Below are 13514 nucleotides of genomic sequence, written 5' to 3' on the forward strand. Positions count from 1 at the left end.
TGGTGATAATGACCTGCAAGTCCTCGCTCATCCCCTGGTACTGTCCCTCATGCAGCCACCTGTTCTCCTGCACATTGTCCAGGATTTGGCCCATCGTGTCCTGGGAATGTTGATATGCCCCCAGGATCTCTGCAAGTGCCTCCTGGAGAGTCGGTTCCCTGGGCCTGTCCTCCCCCTGGAGCACAGCACTCCTCCCAGTTTCCCTGTTGGCCTGTGCCTCTGTCCCCTGAACCGTGTGCCCACTGCCACTGACCCCAGGTCCCTGATTGTCTTGGGTATGAGGTGTGGCCTGGTGTCCTTTTGCGGTAGACACACTGCTGATTGACGTGTCCTGGGGACAGAGGTGCGGGTACGCTGGGTGGGTGCTGTGGTGGTGTTTTCTAATGGGGGAGGCTCTGTGGTGGTGTGTGACTGGGTCTGGGTAACCGGTTGTCCAGAGGTCCCTGAAGGGCCAGGTTGGTCATCCAGATCCTGAAGACCAGAGTTGCTGTCATCACTGTGGGCCTCTTCTGTTGGGACGCTGGATATTGCTGGCACCTCCTCTCGGCTGACATTGGCTGGGGTACCTGTGGGGATGTAAATGCTGTGTTATTGTTTCTGTGTCTGACATATTGTGCATCCGTGGCTTGCCCTCTTTTGTTGTATTTGCCCTGACAGCTTTCACTTGTGTAAGTTGGTATATGGTGGGTTAGCTGATTCTTTCTAGTGTGCATGCTGTAGTGATAGGTGTCCATGCAGGTCTGTGAGTGGTGTCCATGCATTGGTATGGCATGCAGGGCTTGGCATTGGGATAAGTGAGATGTCATGGTGGGGTGTGCGGGAAGTGGTGGAGTGATGGGAGTGAGGGTGGGGTATGTGTATGGCATGCAGGTGGGGGGTAGTAGTAGTATAGAGTTGACTTACCAGAGTCCAGTCCTCCTCATACTCCGGCCAGGCCCTCAGGATGCAGTATTGCCAAGACTTGCTCCTCTCATGCTGTGAGTTGTGGGGAGGAGGTGGATGTCCACCGCCAGTCTTCTGGATTGCGAGCTGGTGTCTTGCTGCAATGGAACGTACCTTCCCCCGTAGGTCGTTATTTGTGGTGCCACAGGTGTTGTGTGAGGTGTGTAGGTGAGGGTGTGTAGGGTGATGTGTTGGGGTGTGTGATGTGGGGTGCGTGAGTGGTGTATAGGTGTAAGTAGTGTGTGGCTCTGATTTTGTCTGTGGTCTTGGTGTCTGTCTCGTGCCAATGGTTTGTAGTCATAAAGGGTTGTGGATAATGTGGGTGTGTGTTTTTTAGTGGTGTGGGTGTGTGGGTGTGGTATGTGTATGGGTGTCAGGTGTGTGTTGTTTGAATTGTCCAATGTGGTGTTGTTTGGTATGTGTGTTGGTATTTTGAATGCTGCAGTATGTAATGCCAATGGTTTACCGGCATTGAATGTCCACCGTGGTGATTTGTGGTTCATAAAGTGGTGGGCGTTGTTCTGTTGGCGTAACAGTGTGGGTTTTGATACTGCCAGTTTATCACTGACCTTTGGTGTAGCAGATTTGTGTCTATGGCTGAATAGTGACGGATTGGTGTATGTGTGTCATAATATAGTGAACAGATATCCACTGCGGCAGCGATAAGTTGGAGGCAATCAGCGTGGCGGTAAGTGGAATTTACCGCCAATGTCATAATGAGGGCCTAAGAGTTTTGCACACTTCTCTCATTGGGATATACTTGGGGTACATCTGGGTGATATTTGCACAATATTTGGGCGCTTTTTTCCCTGGTGGCCATCTTGGGAGACTTACTTATTTGTTATAAAGCTCCCTAATCTCATAGTATCCTGTGTAGAAAATGCTTTCAGTTTTTGACTTTGATTCCATCAAGATTACGCTCAGATGTGTCACACTTTTGGCATAATTTCAGAATGTTAGCACTCTAGCTTCATATTGGCACTCTGCAGAGAAGTTGATGATCACTAGGGAGTTCACTGGCAATCTGCTGCTGGTGTTGAAAGTGCATATTTCAGACTGCATGTCAGAATGTTTCAATAAAGTTGAAGAGAAAGATATTTGAGAAGTCACTTAAAACTCATTTTGCTCTTTTCTAAATTGAATGTTTTAAGTTTTACCAGTTTGATTCAATCAAGATGGCTTCAGGTGTGTCACAATTTTGTCATAAGTAAGAACGTTAGCGCTCTAGTTGTTCTTTAGAACACTGGGAGGCTGCAACTATAATATCCATGTAAACCTTAGGTTTTTCCAGAGAATCTCCATGGGTTTTTAATGGTATTCTCTAACTATAGCGTCCATGGGGGGGGGAGGTGAAGGCGAAGCATGGCGCACACGACTTGGTAGAGCTCCCGTGGTCCACCTGAGAGGCTGGAATCATCCTGTGATTCTAGCTATGGTACCCGGCTAGAGATGCGAAGGGAGGCCTGCGAGAACTCTTGAGAGCTGCTTGGGCCCCCCTCGAGGGCCTCCGGCAGTCGGACTCCAGCTGTCCGTGGACAGGAGCGGCGAGGCCTGGCAGGGTCTGGGAAGAGGCCTGGCCTGCCGCACTCTCGCCACGTGCCTGGAAGAGCCTCAGGGGCCAGCGCAATCCAGTGGCCAGTGAGTGTCGATGCAGCATGAACCCCCACCCCTACCCACATCAGTCGAGGCAGCACACAGTGATCCTGGGGGATCGAGCACGGGCCCGGCACTGGAGGGGGAGCTGGGACGGAGAAGGCCTGAGGTGACTGGCAGTTGCAGCCTGGGAGACTCACGGGAGGAGTAGAGCCACGGCTGAGGGCACTGGGCCTCTCCTTCCCCACCTGTAGCTGTGGAACAGTGAGGAGGCTGCACGGCTGGGCGGCAAAGGTGGGGGAGCATCGCAACGACAAGTGTGACCAGGGCACTTGGTCCACGCGACGGGGGTGTCCTGTCGTCCGGCCCCAGGGACCCCCTCTGCCCCAAACTGAACTGTTGGCAGTGCCCCCAGGCTTCGGGGGAGACCTGTGGGCCGGACCCTGGGGGAACAGTGGGCCTGGAATGTTTAAGAGGAGTATCACGCTGCCTGGATGCCCCCCCGGACTGAGATAAGTGAAGGGGGTTTCCTCTATAGTATCTTGATTGTCTGGAACCTGTTGTGGCTACTGCTGCCTGCTGCCCTGGAGAGGTGCTCCCAAGCGCAGAAGAGCATTGCTCCCGCACCTCCAGTCCAGTCAGTACAGCGCTTGAAGGACGAAAGCACGATGCAGCGCAACAAGACAGCCCCCACTCCGTTCCACCCATTGGACTCAGGAGCACCCCGACACAGGCGGGGGCATAATAGAGGGTAATTTTAATAAAGTGATAACGTCTTTATGAGCACAGATTAAATTCTGGACCTCGTTGCCCCTCTCAGTAGCTGGGCGCTTGACACTGGTCAAAAGGTGATGCTCCCCAGGTTACTGTACCTTCTTTGTGAACCTCCCAATTTGCATACTGCAGTCGACCTTTAGAAGATAAAACAGGTTATTGACAGAACTAATATGGGCCACTGGACGCCGCTGTATTAGTCTTCAAAAACTACAACTGCCCACAGATGAGAGGGGGATGGGTGTGCCCGGTTGCCAAACATACTTCATAGTAGCGCAGCTGCAATGGCTGACACACTGGCTAGCTGTTGTTCATCTGCAGGAGATAAACTACACACCAGCACAATTGGGCAATGGTGATTTACAATTGCTGATCCTGCCTGGAAGCCCTGCTCTTAGCCGGCGACTGCCTCTGCTCTTGCAGAATGCTCTATGGTACTGATGCATAGCGCTTAGGCTAACCAAGACTACAGTGCCATATGCGCCCAATATCCCTTTAAACAATTTTCCCACCTCATCTAGAGTTCTTTCCTCAGCACGGCTGAGGCATTGGGAGGAGAACGTTTTTTCCACCCTGGGGGATCTATTTGAGAGGGGCCACCTATTACCCCACAGAGAATTTATAGTCCAGATTCAGCTCTTAGGTACCTGGTTTCTATCGCATGCCAATATTACTCCGACTGGCGAGGAGCCCCAGACACATGCTCTAGTACAGGCACTCTATGATATGGGGTCGGGGAAGCATGTGGTTAAATGGCTGTATAGAGCAGCACTCACATTCTCGTGCATCTTTGACACCTCCCCAGGACAAATGTGAAACAGACTTGGCACACTCATTACACGATAAAGAGTGGAAATTCCTTTTGGAACACGCACCCCATATACCACGCAATGCACGGTACAAATTTAGCCAATTTGCTATATTCCACAGAGCCTACTTGACTCCTTAAAGGGTACACTCTTTTTTCCCAACTGCCAAGTCTAGGTGTCCCCATTGCCATGCTGAGGAGGCCGATCTCCTCCACATGCTGTGGGTCTGTCCGTCCCTGAGACATTATTGGACTGAAATCCATAACACACTTTGCGAGATTACTGGATCCTCCTATTGGGACTTGGCAAGTCACTGCATATTAGACCTCTATCCCAGACATGTGAAGGCTGTGGTACCTCCTAGATTCTTAGACCTAGCACTTATACTAGCCAAGCAACTAATAACAATCCGCTGGAAGTCCCCTACTCCACCATCAGATCTAACATAGAAAACTGACTTGCTCAATTGGTGGGAGGCAGAAGGTGTGGCCCTAGGTAGGGAGAAATGTAGGGCACTACGGAAACATTCCATATCAACAGAATGGGGCCCACCTTCAACAACTTGGTTCAAATGACACTCAGGAAACTGCAGATGCTACAGATATCAATAGGACTAGCTGAACTGTGATCCTCTGGTTTACACAACTTGTGAACCCTGTCCCAACACACTGTTATGCCTATTCACAGTACTGGGGGTGTAGCTAGATTGTTGGGGGTCCCCTTCCCTTCCCACACAGTGCTACATATACTGAAGCAGATCTATGAGGAGCAGAGAGCAGGTTAAAGCTAGTTGGGGGGGTGGGAGGAAATGGGTTAACTACTTCGTTCCCAGTCGGCTGCAGGCACTGCGAGAGGCTCATGGTTCAGGGATTAGAGCGCACGTGGACAGCAAGGAGAATATAAATGACATACACTCCACTCTACATCATGGAGGGGTTGTTCAATTGTTCTATGAGTCTAGTCTGCAATATTATTGTGACAACATAGCGGGGGCCAATTGCTGGCAGCTAGTTGTTTACTATAATACTTGATAACTCTTGGTTTGGCTTCACCCTGGTAAGACATGCAACAATTGTTATGAAAATGGAATTGCGGTCATCACTGCTGTCTCTATTTACCTTAGGATCACCATAATGCTTGGCAATCCTATACTGTCATATAGGGGGTTATAAGTGGTTTCCACTAGTTTACCTGGTTTAAAGTTTTTAATGCCATTCGAGTTATAAAGCTGAGACAAGACTGTAATAACTGTTTTAAAAATGGTGATAAATAAAAAAAACGATGACATCCATGTAACATTTGTTTTTTAGTACATTTTAAGGGTTTTTTAACATAAAGTAATACTTAATTGCCATACCTTATTCAAACCGTTGCCGCATGCAGCCAACCCCATGCCGCGCGCCGCCTTTGATAATGAAGCACACATTCCCATGAAGCTCACTCTAAGAAAATTTCTGTTTAGGCAGAAAATCTTGCCACTGACTTAATCAACCAAAATGTTTGAATGTAGACAGTTAGTAACCTGTAGTAAGCATCTTGGTTTGATACACTACAACCAGTACCCAACTGTATAAGGACACATACTTTTTTTATTGCTGTAAACCATTATCATGGCATAAAATATCTCTTTTGTGATAAACAATAGCAAACGCAATGGTGAAAGAAGTGCACCCCAAGTGAAAAAAGGACACTGCATAAAAAAGAACAATCAAAGAATTGCTGGTATTTCTCCAATCTCTGCAGTATCTCACAAAGACAGCCTCTTTAAAAGTTTCAACACATTTATCCGCACAGTAACTTTTCTTCATTTCAATCATGGAAGGTAAGGTCTATCTTTTAGATTGTCAATGACGTTTCAACCCTAAAGAAGGATACCAGGGTCTCATCAGGATAAACAGTGACCTGGGGAACTAATAAGGAGAGAGATATTATAGAGTGAAAGGGTGTCATGAGTTTTATAAAGAGTGATAAAAACTCAAATGTATTAGGAGGATTTTACATACTGGTAGTTTTTAGAATCTGGTTTGGATAAATATAAGGGACCGCATCTTGGCTCTGTACATAAATGTCTGGGAAAAAATAACTACAGTCAGGAAAGATATTTATATATATATATATACATATATATATATACATACACAATGGAAGAGAACCTTTCTCCCACTGGGGCATTGTTTACCCAATACTGTATCCGTTTGTATATGGGGCTCAATTACCTCCAATGACCAGACAGCTAAGTATAAACAAAGTGCTAAAGTTAAATAAGGAAGGCTCAAGCAGCAAGATTTACCTTTCGTTTAAAAATGCACCCTTAAATGACCTACAAAAGGTTCCCACGATGAGGAACGCTATTCAGCAGTGCCTCCTGATCAGAGAGAATGAAGGAGAAAGAGCAACGAGGACGGGGTGAAAAACAAACTCTGCTGATCCTGATTTTGCTCAGTGATATTACCCTGTACACATGAGCCTCAGATGTACACAGTTCAAATCCTTGCATGGAACATTTGTTTTATTTTTTTCAAAAACATTTTCCTCTATTTTTTACAATTATTTATTTTGAACCAATAATTTCCCCCTGCTCCACTTTTCCTCCAAGAAACAATCCTTCAGGAAGTATTTCAATTAATAGCATGCTGGCTTGAGCACGTGCTGCTTTCACATGCCTCTCAGCTGTGCTTAATGGAAACAGCCCTCGGGCGAGCATGAACGCCGCACTTGCTACCCGATTTTGGCCCCGGGGACCTGCCACATTTTTTTATGTGAGGAGACTCATAGCCCCCCTTCGTGGGTCAAATGTGACCCTTTAGGACCCCATCCTCCAGGGCCAAAAGCTGTATTTATGGGGGAGTGGGCATGCAGAATTCCTCCCTGGGGCGATTTCTGGCCCCAGGAACGTCATCTTCCGGGGCCTGGCCATATCATGAAGCGGGAGGAGGGCACACAGCCCCTCTCCTTAGGCCAATTTTGGCCCAGGGATCCCATCTCCTGGGGCCCTTCACCTTTTATAAGTGGGGAGAGGGGTAGGCAGCACCCTCCCTAGGCCAATATCGGTCCTGGGGACTGTAGTTTTGGTGAAACAAGCGTGTCCTCATACATGACACGGAGACAGTGCTTATTTGCAGACACGCGTGGAACTGCGTCCTCGCAGTTCCTGCTTTATTTATAACCCCGTGCTCCGTGCCCCTCCCGGACACGCAGAGCACGCTACGCAAACAAGGAGAGCCCGCATGGCTCTCAGTACATTCTTTACATCCCCCCCATGTTTTACTCCCCATGGAGAAGGAGTAATATAGAATAAACTTAAACAAAAATAGAAACAATATAAATTGCTAATAACAAAAGCACTTCAAACCCCTTAACCCCTTATCCCCATGATCGCAAACACTGTATACTTTAAACGGTTGTAAATCTCTTTACGCTATCGACTTCCTTCTCCGACAGCTGCTCAACCATTACTAGACAACAACGGAATCCAGGTTACAAACAGTCCATCTGACAGACAAAGGCCCTCATTCTGACCCTGGCGGTCGGCGGAGAGGCGGCGGTCGGACCGCGAACAGACCGGCGGTCAGAAAAATGGCATTCTGACCGCGGCGGTCACCGCCGCGATCGCCCGCCACTTCCCCACTCCGACCGCCACGGCGGTCATGACCGCCGGGCTGGAGTTTGCGCACTCCGGCCCGGCGGTCGTCCCAAGACCGCCAATGGTATCATGACCCTGCCTACCGCCGCGGTTTCTTGCGGTCGGGAACCGCCATGCGAACCATGGCGGTAAGCACTATCGGGGCCAGGGAATTCCTTCCCTGGCACTGATAGGGGTCTCCCCCACCCCCCACTACCCACCCGAGTCCTCCCCCCACACCCTCCACCCCCCTGCCACCCCCCAGAGGTGGTACGAACCCCCTCCCCACCCCCACCCCGACATGCACATACATGCACCCCGACATGCACACACCCCCAACATGCACATATACACACCCCCTACACACACATACACAACGGGGACACATACCCGCACACATACATGCAGACATGCGCACCTGCCGAACAGCACACATTACCCATAGACACAGCAGCACCCCCCGCCCGCATACACGCACTCACACACCCCCTCTACACACTCACACGCACACCCCCATGCACGCCCACATCACACAACACCCCCCCTCCCCCTCCCCTCACGGACGGTCAACTTACCTTGTGCGTTGGTCCTCCGGGAGGCGACGGGAGCCATGGGGAGGTGACCGCCAACAGAACACCGCCAACAGAAGACCGCCACACAGATATGTGGGTCGTAATTCTGTGGGCGGTGTTCTGCTGGCGTGGCGGTGGAGGTTGACCAGTCTCCACTTTTCCGCCGACCGCCAGTGTGGCTGCTGGCGGTTTCCCGGCGGAACGCTCCCAGCAGTCGGAATGCGCACAGCGGCATACCGCCGCGGTCGGCGGTCTTCACCGCGGCGGTAACTCGGCGGTCTCGCGAAAAGACTGCCAAGGTCAGAATGGGGGCCAAAGTCTTTCAACTGACTGCTCGGTACAGGATTGGGGCGTAAGTCATATCTCGCACTTCTGAGGCACAAACCTTCATGCTCAGAAACGCAACCAGGCCAGGTTTGTTCAGTCAGCATTGGCCTAGTAACGCTCTCCGTCTCTTGGACCACGGTTGATGGACCATCTATGATATCATCTCCTTCTCCCTCTTCACCAGCCGACTCCCTCAGGCCAGCTCTCTTAAAATGTGACACATTTCGTGTCACTCTTTGTCTTCCTCGGGCCGCAGTTATCATTGATCCCTTCACACCAATGACCTCCCACACCTCGGGCTCAAATGGTGTTCTAAACTTTCCTCCTCCTCGCCGACACCTTACTACCACTTGATCTCCCTCTTGAAACCCTCGATACTTAGCTCGTCGTTGGACACTCGCCCTTTTAATAGTAGCTCTTCGTCGTTTTTGGGTGGCTTCAACATCCAACACCAGAGGTTTCCATTTAGGACCTGATGGGATACAGTCACGGGGAGACACTTTGAACATCAAGGAAGAGGGAGCACAACCAGTAGTGCTATGGGGCGTTTGACGATAAGCACTCAGGAACTGGTGCAAACACTGTTCACTGTCTTCCTTCTGCTCCACTCCAATCCTTCGAGCCCTGTTCAGAGTTCGCATGAACCTTTCCACATCCCCGTTCGCCTGAGGCCAGTAAGGCATTATTTTGCGATGACGAATGGCCAAACTGTCAAGATACGACCTAAATTCTTGCCCTTGGAACGGGGGACCATTATCGGTTCGAATTTCGTCAGGCAGACCAAACAAAGCAAACGTCTTTTGCAGAACTGGCCGCACATTTCCAAACGCCGTTGACGATACCACCTCAACCACCGGGAACTTAGTATAGGAATCAATCAGAACAGCAGTCAACCTCCCATCTGGAAAGCTCCCAAAGTCCATGCTTACTTTAGCCCAAGGTTTCAGAGTGGGCGGTTCGGTCACCACTGGGCAACTCGGAGGTTCCATCGATGTTATGATACAGGAGTGACACCTCCCTATCATCTCGTCAACCTGACTATCCATGCCTGGGAACCACACCTTGGCACGTAATCTCGCTTTAGTTTTAGCAGCTCCTTGATGTCCTTGATGAGCCAGATCAATCACTCTGGACCAGAGACATTGTGGAAGCACAATTCTTCGTCCCCTCAGAATCAAACCATCCTTATCGGTAGACAGCTCATTGCGCACCTTCCATATGCTTTGCATAGCTATCCTCTGATCAGGGCAGGACACATGTGTCTTCTCTAGGAAATACTTCCATCGTTTGTGGCTCAAAGCTTCCTTGACATGACTCAACATCGCATCATCCAGGGTAGCACTTACAATGTCAGTTACGAGAAGAGCATTAGGACACGCCGACTGTACGACCATGCTGATAAAACCCTCAGTACTTTCCTCATCTTGTTCTTGCCGAGCATCAAACACCTGCGGAGAAGGGTGGCGAGACAGATAATCTGCCGGATTGTTTGCACCAGGCCGATACACAACCGTGAACCTATAAGGCTGAAGGAGAACTGTCCATCGCTCAATCCTCGGAGAAGCAAGACGGGGGCTCCCTGCAAACAACGACACCAGAGGTTTGTGGTCAGTCACTACTTGAAACTCGTGCCCGTACAAGTACAAATGGAAATGGCGGCATGCCCATCGAATAGCTAGCGCCTCTCGTTCAATCTGCGCATACCTGGTTTCAACCGCCGACAACGCCCGACTGGCATATGGAACTGGGATCCATTCTTGATACCTCTGTTCCTGCAAGAGAACGGCTCCAAGCCCAACGGGGCTTGCATCTACCGCCACTTCAGTCCTCCTGCTGGGGTTGATGTAGGCCATAGTCGCCTTATCTAGCAAGGCATCCTTAATATCCATAAACGCCTGTTGGGCCTCTGGAGTCCAGTCCCAACGGTGTTGCCTTTTCGTAAGTCGTCGGAGAGGTTCAGACATGGTGGCAAGTTGGGGTATGAACCTTCCACAATACGTGGCCATCCCCAGGAAACTGCGAACTTCCGTGACATTTTGCAGAACAGGAGCCTGACGGATAGCTTCAACCTTCCGGGGGTCCACTTGCAGACCATCTTTCGAAAATACATAGCCGAAGAATTCTACTGAGGTTTGATAGAAGGCACATTTCTTCTTATGCAGGGTTAGCCCTGCTTCAGTCAGCCGTTTCAACGTTGCTCTTAGATGACGATGATGCTCCTCTCTCGTTTTGGAGTGTATCAAGATATCATCGCTTAAGTTGATTACTCCCGGAAGTCCCGACAACGTCTCTCTAATTGCATTCTGAAATACTTCAACGGCTGAGGACACTCCAAAGCTTAACCTCTTGTACCTTCTCAGCCCTATGTGTGTTGAGAAGGTAGTGATGTTCCTACTTCCGGGGTCTAGTTCCAGCTGATGGTACCCCGCATTGAGATCCAACTTTGAGAACCACTGCGCCCCGTTCAGATCAGCGATAATGTCGTCCATCGTGGGCGTTATGTGCCTCTCTCTTCGAATGGCCTTGTTTGGCAGGCGCATATCAACACAGAGGCGAATCGCTCCCGGCTGTTTGGGTTTTGGCGCAATCACCAACGGTGACACCCATGGCGTAGGCCCATCCACCTTCTCAATGACCCCTTGGTCTTCCAACAGCTGCAGCTCTTTTTAAACGACAGGTCGCAGATGAAATGGCACTCGACGATGTCTCAGTGCCACTGGAACCACACTGTGGTCTATGTGCAGTTTGATGCGTTTTCCTTTCAGCCGTCCCAGCCCCTCAAAGAGCTGTGGGAACTCGTTAAGAAGGCGTTCCACTTGAGTATCGTATACTTGTCGTGCAAAGAACACCAGTTCTAGCTCTTCTGCCGTGTGACACCCTAGCAGAGTGCCGCGATCCCCTGCCACCACATAGAACTTTGCCTCTGTAGATCTGTCCCCACTGCTTACAGCCACCTCCACTACTCCCTTGAGGGGAAGGGGATCTCGCCCTCCGTAGTTATATATTTTGGTAGCCGTTGGGGTAAGTGGCGGGGTAGGTACGAGTTTTTGGAAAAGAGTTTCATCCATGACATTGACAGATGCCCCTGTGTCAATGAGTACGGAGACAAGCGTGCCGTTGACATGAACATCACTCATGGGCGGCGGTCTTGCTTTCCGTGGCTTCCCTCCCGTGAAGGATATTACGAAAATGTCCTCTTCCTCGTCTTCCTCAAAGACCGGGCCACTCGCCACTGCTTGGTCCCTTACCTCCTCCGTACTTTTGGATACAGCTCTCACACTCGTATCTCGTCCTTTCTGCTCTCCTGGCTTATTCTTCCTAGATCGGCACATTTTAGCAAAGTGATTCGGCTTGCCACAGCGGTTGCAGGACTGTCCTTTTGCCGGGCACCCCATATTTGGTCGGTGTTCATAGCCACAGCTTCCGCAAAGCCCTATCACTGGGTTTGGCAGGGTTTATCTTGCGCTGTGCTGCCTGACGTGTCTGGACAGCATCCACTTGTTCCTCTTTTACCTGGACTACCCTAGATGATGAGGCTGCAGCTAACGACTGACCTCTCACGGCCGCCATCGCATCTGCTCGCACCGCAGACAGTTCATGTGACCTTGCAAGAATCAAAATGTCATCAAGGGACATACCCTGTTGTCAAAGAATAAGCTTTCTCAAGGCATTAGATCAGCAGCCTTGGATGATCTGCGCTCGGATCTCCTCTTGCTGGTTGAGCCCGGTGCACGAACTCACTAGTTTTCTCAACCTAGCGTAAAACATGTCCATCGACTCAACTTCGGTCTGTTGTGCCTGTCTCAGTTTGAAACGTTCATAATCCGAGTTGAGTTGAGGATCAAAATGCCTGTTCAAAGCAGTTACTGCTGCGTCAAAATCAGCCTTGTCCCCTGTATCAGGGAGAGAATCAAAGAGCTCCTGTAGTTCATCTCCACCCATCAGCAGCATTACAGACCTCCGCACCGCCCCATCTGTTTCCCGGGTGGCACAGAAGTAATTTTCTAAGCGATTTATCCATAAGCGCCACCTGGGTGCAGCAGTAGCCGGGTCAATCAGTTGGCTAAATGGTGGTAACGAAGTGAGTGAGGAGTGAATACTATTATTCAGCTGTGCTGGGAGTTGAGGGTTCCCTGGTGGCGATGGAGGATTGGCATTGTCTTGTGGTGGGGCACTCATGTCTGCACCCTCTCACTCCCGATATATGCACGGGTTAATGTTGTCTTTCTCTTCTTTTTTTTTGAATGCCTATTTTATTTATATTTTATATTTTTTTCAGGCTCCTCCCTCCTTTCGTTTCCTTTTCTCTCTCTCTTTCACGTTCCTTTTCTTTTGTTCAGCAACCTGGTCTCCTTGCTTTAAAAGGAGACGCGCCTTCCCGGCAGCTGATTTGGAAACTCCCCGCCCTCGGGGACAACGCGCGTCAATATCTGCTGCTCCCTAGCAGCACCGGGACGCTCAGACGCGGAGCACTCGACGCGCGTCAGTTTCAGCTGCTCTCCGGCAGCGAGGAGACGCCCTGAGGTGGAGCGCTGGAGCTCCGCGTGGCGTTCGCTGTGTGGGGGCGGGGCGCGGCTCACCGTTTCTGGCTCTCACAACCAGGAGGTTGACTCGCACTTCCTCTTCAGGGAAGCCGACCCGCCTTTGTCTTCGCACGCCGCGAGGCGGTCCGGTTCCACCGGTCGCCTTCGTCTTTACTCGCTCCGCAGCCGACCCGCGCCACAACTCCCACAGTATGTTGTTCCTCCCAGCAGGGGCCTGCCAGCATTACGTCGTCACTATATTTATTATATTTACCGCGTGATACCTCGACATCCCGCTCGTCGCCAATGTTGTTTTGGTGAAACAAGCGTGTGCTCATACATGACACGGAGA

Source organism: Pleurodeles waltl, chromosome 4_1, assembly GCF_031143425.1.
Source record: "Pleurodeles waltl isolate 20211129_DDA chromosome 4_1, aPleWal1.hap1.20221129, whole genome shotgun sequence".
NCBI classification, from domain to species: Eukaryota; Metazoa; Chordata; class Amphibia; order Caudata; family Salamandridae; genus Pleurodeles; species Pleurodeles waltl.